General features: G+C 45.5%; 1 long non-coding RNA gene across 1 annotated transcript; it reads right to left on the reverse strand.

The window, feature by feature from the left end:
- Positions 1–3,482: 3,482 nt before the first annotated feature.
- On the reverse strand, positions 3,483–3,898 carry LOC119417358. The gene is made up of 3 exons (XR_005187139.1): positions 3,859–3,898; positions 3,642–3,780; positions 3,483–3,559 (listed from the first exon to the last, which is right to left on the reverse strand). It is a non-coding gene; the product is annotated as an uncharacterized LOC119417358 (long non-coding RNA).
- Between the last annotated feature and the right edge of the window lie 4,121 nt (positions 3,899–8,019).

Consider the following 8,019-nt stretch of genomic DNA (forward strand, 5'->3'; position numbering starts at 1 on the left):
GCCTCCTTTAATGTTACCCCCACCAAACAAGCCTGGTGGACGTAACACCGGAGATGATGAATGGTAACTCAGTTACTTCCTGGGTGATAGTGGTGATGTTTGTTCCGGTGACTCCAGCCACCGGAATGGGGTAAGGAAGACTTCTGGTAGGAATTTGAAGTTCATCTACCAAATCCTGAGAAATAAGGTTCTTCTCGGCTCCCGAGTCAATGAGGGCCTCAATGGAATAGTGTCTTTGTTGAAGAATAATTCTGGCAGGAAGACAAAAACGTGAATCAGGGGTACAACGAGCTTCACTCACCAGGATCCCCTGAATGGCTGGTGAGTGCTGGAGTTTAACTTGTTTGGGCAAGATCGCACAAAATGTCCTCTCTTTCCACAGTAGAAACATTCACGTGCTGCCAATCGTCGTTGCCTCTCCTGCAACGTGAGTCGGGTTCGTCCGATCTGCATAGGTTCAGGCTCGGAGTCATAGTGAGTGGTACCTGGTTGTGACATGGGTTCTTTGATAGCGGAAAATGCTAGAGGAACAGTTGACGCGGAAGCCATCGGTTCCGCTTGGCCCCGCCTCTCCCGAAGGCGATTATCAATCTTGATCGCCAAACTGATGAGGTCATCCAACGTCTCCGGCTCATCTCTAAGTGCCAGTTGATCCTTTATTTGATCAGAAAGTGACTTAGAAAATACTCCTTTAAGTGCCACCTCATCCCACCTGGTTTTCTCCGCCGCAACCCGGAAGAGGATGGCGTATTCAGCCACGGTAGCTTGACCCTGCCTCATAGCCAACAGATGGCGGGACGTCTCCTCCTGGTGGACAGGGACATGAAACACACTCTTGAAATCCTTAAAGTCGTTAAATGATAGTGAAGCCACAGGGTGAGACTGGAGGTAGGCATGAGCCCATTTAAGAGGTACACCTCTCAACGAAGTAACAATATACGTGATCATGGATGCAGAGTTTGGGAACAGAGAAGGAGAACGGGCAAATGCTAGTTCACATTGGAGGAGGAAACCATTGAATTGTTCCGAGTTACCTTCAAAAACTGCGGCCGGCCGAATCTCCGGCTCACGGGGTTGTTCCGAGCGGGCGGTGCTTCGCGCTGGCGGCGCTGATGGTGGTGAGATGGCCGGCGTGGGTGGAGTTAGTGTTCCCATTTTATTGCCGATGGACTGAATCATTCCACCCACCGTTTCCAGATTTGACCGTGTAGTCTTGTGTTGAGTGATTAGTTCCTGTAAGAGAACTTCATTTCTCCTTACCCTCTCCTCAATGGTGACCTGATCAGCATTCAAACCGTTCTTTGACATATTTAGGCCAGAGCAAACTGTTAGGGTCTGTGGGTGATGTCAAAGGCGAACGGTTTGAAGCAAGGACTAAACAACTTGAGGTAAAAAAACAATTATATTTATTGGTTCAGGTGTAGTTGGTAAACACAAACTCAGGATGGATCCACTGTGGGAATAGAGAGGAGATTGGTGGTGAATGACAAATCCACTTGAGAGGAGATTTTGGAAGTGCTGATAGTAATCCAAAAATAAGCTTACTTGTCGTTGTTGTTCCAGGAGCATGAGAACAGGAGACAGGATCCGAATCCAATAATCCACGGTGGGATCAGGTGAGTATATCAACGAGTGTATTTACAAAAATCACCAAGGGAGCCGGGGTGGAGGTGAGGAGAAACCAGGAACCAGGTGAGGCACACAGGAGTAAAGGTGGAGTAGGAGAAACGCTGCTGTCATGCAGGGAGACCGATAAGGAGCTTGAAGTCAGCCAGCCAGTAGACACAGGAACATGGAGCTTGGTAGAACTTTGCTCTGGCACTGATCTGGAGTGAAGCTCCAGCTTAAATAGCTCCTTCACCTGGTCCAGGTAATGAGCAGCAGCTGTGGAAAGATAATTAGAAAAACACAAACAACAGAGAAGGGAGGGGTAGAGGAGCCAACCTCTACATCACTCCCCTTAACCTTCCTGGTAAGGTCTATTCAGGGGTACTGGAGAAGTGAGTCCAATTGTTGGTTGAGCCTCAGATCCAGGAGGAACCATTTGGGTTCTGTCCTGGTCATGGAACACTAGACCAGCTCTTTACCTTCACTATGGTCCTCGAGGGGTCATGGGAGTTTGCCCACCCAGTCTACATATGTTTTGTAGAGTTGGAGAATGCTTTTGACTGTGTTCTTTGGGGTATACTGTGGGGGGTTCTGCATGAGTATGGGATTGGGGCCCATTGTTACGAGTTGTTTGGTCCCTATACAAGCAATGTGACAGTTTGGTTTGCGTTGTTATTAGTAAGTCGAACCCCTTCAAGTTTGGGAGTTGGACTCTACCAGGGCTGCCCATTGTCATGATTCTGTTCATAACTTTTATGGACAGAATTTCTCAGTGCAGCCAGGGGGCAGACGGATTCTGGTTCGGTGGCCTCAGGATTCAATCTCTGTTCTTTGCAGATGATGTGGTCCTGTTGGCATCATCAGGCTGTGCTTTGATCTTCGGCTCTCACTGGAGTGGTTTACAGCCAAGTGTGAAGTGGCTGGGATAAAAATTGGCACCTCCAAATCTGAAGCCATAGAGCTGAACCAGAAAAGGGTGGATTGTTCTCTTCAGGTCGAGGGTGAGGTTCTGCCTCAAGTGGAGGAGTTCAAGTAGTTTGGGGTTTTGTTCAAGAGTAAAGGAAAAATGGAGCGTGCGATTGACATACAGATTGGTGCTGCACCCGCAGTATTGTGGACTCTATACCAGTCTGTTGTGGTGAAGAGGGAGCTGAGCTGTAAGGCAAAACTCTATGGTTACCGATCAGTCTAGGTTCCTACTCTCACCTATGGTCATTAGCTCTGGGTGGTGACCAAAAGAATGAGATTGTGGATACAAGCGGTTGAAATTAGTTTACTCCACAGGGTAGTTGGACTCTCCCTTAGAGATCAGGTGAGAAGTTCAGTTATCTAGGAGAGACTCAGAGTAGAACCACTGCTCCTCCACATTGAAAGGAGCCAGTTGAGGTGGTTCAGGCATCTGGTAAGGATGCTCCCTGGGCATCTTCTTAGGGAGGTGCTCTAGGCATGTCTGACTGGCAAGGGACCCCGGGAGAGACCCAGGATATGCTGAAGAGACTATGTCTCTCAGTTAGCCTGGGAACACCTTAGAATCCTCCCAGAAGGGCTGGAAGAGGTGACAGTGAAAAGAGATGTCTGGACCTCCCTGCTCAAGTTGCTGCCCCAACGACACGACTTTGGAAGAAGCAGAAGAGGATGGATGGATGGATGGATGGATGGATGGATGGATGGATGGATGGATGGATGGATGGATGGATCTTTACTAATTTATCCTCAGAGTTTTGACAAAGCAGGAAATAAGAAATTAATTCTACTGGCAGATTTGACCCACCTCCATCTCCAAGGCCCTGGTGACAGTCAGTCTGAAGGGACTTCCCCTGATGTGTTGGTCATACAGGCGGAGAGCCAGGGAGAAGTTGCCCTCTTTGGGTACTGTGTACACAAACTCATAGGTTCCATTCTTGTGGTCCACTATTTCACCATCGACAATGCTTCCGTCAGGGGTGAACACCTGCTCGATCACATGGGGTAGTTAATTTGTCACTACTGTCACCACAGATTTATGCCCATTTCATTATGACGCCAGAACAAACCTCAGCTGAAAGTATTGCATTGCCACTTTTGCAGGCTCCCCCTGACTTGTCTCTCGTTACTATGGTAACTGAGGCAGGGTGTCCCACAATGCACTGCTCCAGACCATGGCCCATGGCTTCACTCTGACTTGCCACAGCGCTGAGGAAGAAGTTGAACATTAGGTTGGGTCAAAGTCAAGAAACTGTTTTGTTTACCCAGATGCTGTGATGTTCTCACCTGGTCGTAACGATGGTCCCCAAGTTGTGTATGGACTTCCTCAGTCCATCTGTCTCCATCATCAAATCCAGCTGGTCATTCTCCTGTGGTTGGCATGGTAACCTGAGGCTAGCCAGCTCTACCAGTCTTTCCTCCAGCTCACGTTCCACCAGTAGGTTTGCCACACATGCTTCCCCAGCCAGAGCTTCCTCTGTCTGGGTACAACTTGCCATGATGTCTCCTTCTCCACGGACCAAGCTCTCTATCTGGGCTTGGAGGACCTAAGGATGTAAAAAGTATCACCTTTCAATACCTTCTCTTGTCTTCTAACAAGGTTGTGTCAAGTCCTCTGGACATGTTCTTCTTTGTTGAAATGTTTCATCTTTTATCCAAAAGACTGAGGAAGACTTTTGGATAAAAGATGAAATGTTTCAACAAAAAAGAACACTCCCAGAGGACCTGACTCAACCCTGTTTATTCATCTACCTGTATTAGTGAGCATTTATCAGGACTTATTTTGTCTAATGTAGTTAACCATTGCAGCTGCAGAAGGTTGGATGTTTATAAAGAATGCATCAACTGGAAATTTTGATGCAATGCCAACAATAGGCACAATAATCTGTCAGAGACCTATTGTGTCTCTTCCTGTTTGTCTGTTGGTAGCTCGAGTTTGCTCGAGTCATCTCTGTTTTCTGGATTTATTTGTCTTTTGCACAGTTTTTCATTCTAGTTCACAAACAAACTTAGTACAGTTGTTTTTCTACTGTTGGGTAGTGCTTAAAACACATCTTTCAACACTTCTCGGTTTTTATTGGTGTATTTGGCTCTGCTAGCTCTTGCTAGCATTAGCTTAGCATGGCTGCTGCTTCTCTCCCTACTTCCTCTGTTTTCACTTGCTCTGTGTGTCAGATGTTTAGCTACTCCTCAGCCTCCTTTAGTGGTAATGATGCATGTAACAAATGTAGTCTTATGGTAGTTTTGGAGGAGAGGCTGTCTGAACTGGAAGCTCGGCTCCGCACTGTAGAAAAACCAGTAGCTAGCCAGGTCCCCTTAAACAGCGTGGAACCACAGAGGCTAGTTCCCGTTAGTGGTCCTCCAGCAGACCCCGAGCAGCCGGGACCCCAGTCCGGCTGTGTGACGCTCCAGAGCAAGCGTAGTGCTAAGTCTAAGCCCCCAGTCCACCACCGACCCGTTCCATACCACACCATACCACTTTATTTATAAAGCACTTAAAACAGCTACAAAGCCAACCAAAGTGCTGTACAGACAAAACAACAGGTAACACACAAAGCAAAATACAAAATGAGGTTAATCAGAATATAGACATAAAAACAATGCGGATAATGATGACAAACCAGTGTGGAGCATACAGGATCAAAACACAGATCATCTGGTGTTGAAAGCTACTGAATAGTAGTGAGTTTTTAAATGGGACTTGAAAACCAAGATGGAGGGGGCCTGTCTGACAAACAGAGGTATCTCGTTTCTAATCTATTTTCCTCGCTCAGTGACACACCTGCTGAGAGGCAGACCCTGGTTATTGGCAGCTCCATAGTCCAAAATATGGCTTTAGGGACTCCAGCAGCCATAGTCAAATGCATTCCGGGGGCCAGAGCGGGCGACATAATATTTTTTTTTAATTGCTGACTAAGGCTAAGGCTAAATATGGTAAGATTGTTATTCACATCAGCGTTAATGACACCCGGTTACGCCAATCGGATGTCACTAAAGTTAATGTTGCTTTGGTGTGTAATTTTTCTAAAACCATGTCGGACTCCATAGTTTTCTCTGGCCCCCTCCCCAACCTGACCAGCGATGACATGTTTAGTCGTATGTCGTGGTTTAACCGCTGGGTGTCCAGGTGGTGTTCTGACAACAACGTGGGCTACATAGATTACTGGAGTTCTTTCTGGGGAAAACCTGGTGTGATGCAGAGAGATGGCATTCATCCCACTTTGGACGGAGCCGCTCTTCTTTTTAGAAATATGGCTGATTTTGTTTATCCCCCAAATTGATGTCAACCCAGGGTCCAGTCCATGAAGCAGAGTGGTGGCAGAGAGGGGTGGAGGACTACAGTCCTCCACCCCTCTCTGCTGCTTCTCCTCTGTTATCCACCCACACCCCCATTGAAACAGTGTCAACTCGCCCACAGCTCAAATTAAATAAACCAAAATTCAGCTCTAAAAATATAAACCATAAACATCTTATTAAAATAAACAGTTACTTTACCAGAGCAAAATCATAAAATCATTCAATGTGGATTATTGAAAATCAAATATCTTTCCTTTAAATCTAAGTTAGTTAATGAACTGATAACTGATCATCATTTTGATTTATTCTGTCTGACCAAAACCTGGCTACAACAGGAGGATTTTGATAGTGTAAATGAATCCACTCCTATTATTATTTAAATTTTCATGTTCCTAGAACAACTGGCCGAGGTAGAGGAGTAGTTTCTATTTTTCAGTCAGGATTATTGATTAATGCCAAATCAGTTATTAATTATGATTCTTTTGAGTCACTGTCCCTCAGTCTTTCTCATCCAAAATGGAAATCAGAAAAGCCACTTTTACTAGTTGTTATATATCCAGTGATGGGAATAACGGAGTACAAATAAACGGCGTTACAAACGGCGTTATTTTTTTCATTAACGGGTACTCTAAGTCGTTACTATGTCTATCGTTACAACGCCGTTACCGTTACAACCACTAAATGGGGTACGTTATTTTGTCGTAAGCTGTTTGTTTACTTTTTTTCCTTGGTGAGGGTAGGAGGGAGGGGTGAAACAATCATATAAAGGATGATGATGATTGGCTAAGGTAGAGTAACAGGTAAAGAGAGGTAAGCCAATCAGAGGTTTTGTTGTTCAGTTCACTCGCAAACCACACGCTGCAGCTCCAAATCTGAAAAGTTAGCAGAAGTCCTGCAGCAATGGCGAGTCCGGAGGGAAAGCTGGCGTTTTCAAAGTGGAAATACAGACACTACTTTACTCTCCTTGAGGTAAAAGGCAAGAACGTGAGTGTGAAGTGTACATTATGTCCCGGAGCGAAGTGTTTGTCTACGTCCGTCGTAAGCAACTCTAATCTGATGAAGCATCTCACAACTGCACATGGTTCAACAAAACTCGTGGCTAAAAACACTGCTGTTGACAGTACTGATGATGATAGCAGACCAGGTGTGGCTAACGTGAGCTCTGCTAACGAAGAAGAACGCGGAGCTACGCCGTCCAAGCAGTTAAAGGTGGATTTTTTTGCTCCAGCTTCACAGAAACTTGTGACGCAGAATGAACTAAACCGATTGATAGGCAGGTATGTTGTTGAAAACATGCTCCCATTATCAACAGTTGACTCAGACTCATTCAGAAGAACCCTTATTGGCAAAATACCGGGGAGAGCAGGCGTCGGTCCTCCATGCAGAAAGACATTTTCTAAATACATAGATGCTGAGTACGCTAAAATGAATGCCGAGCTGAAGACTGGATTTGAAGAATTAGAATATTTCTCTACTACTGCAGACATTTGGACTGCACATAATAAAAGTTATCTTGGCGTAACTGCCCCTGGATACATCCACAAAGCATGGAACGAAGAAAAGCAGCCCTGGCATGCAGACGATTTAAAGGTCGTCATACACATGACAGTATTGCAACTGAGCTTGACAACATTCACTCATTCTATGGCATAACCCACAAAATAACATCAACTGTCACGGATAATGGCTCTAATTTTGTCAAAGCCTTCAAGAAGTACCAGCCTGTGGAGGATGATGAGTCTGATGATGATGAAGATGAGGTGACATTTGTGAACATTAATGATGTCTTGCAAAACAGTGTTGGTGATGATGATAATGATGATGTAATTACTTTGCCACCACATCAGAGATGTGCATCACACACTTTAAACCTTGTTTCATGTACTGATGTTGACAAGTGGATACTGTCAAGACCAGAAACAAAAGCAATATACAGGAGTGCTACAACCAAATGCACAGCTTTATGGAACAAGGCTAGCCGTTCAACTGTGGCTGCAGAGACTGTTGATGATGTAATCGCAAGGAAGCTGCTAGTCCCTTGCAGTACAAAATGGAACTCGTTTTATGATGCCCTTGCTCGCATCTGTGAGATCCCTATAGTTGCACTGAACACCATCTCTTCCGAGTTTGTTTTGAAAGCCATCACAGAAC

The sequence above is a fragment of the Nematolebias whitei genome, chromosome 1 (genome assembly GCF_014905685.2).
Source record: "Nematolebias whitei isolate Nwh7 chromosome 1, NemWhi1, whole genome shotgun sequence".
In the NCBI taxonomy this organism is placed as follows: domain Eukaryota; kingdom Metazoa; phylum Chordata; class Actinopteri; order Cyprinodontiformes; family Rivulidae; genus Nematolebias; species Nematolebias whitei.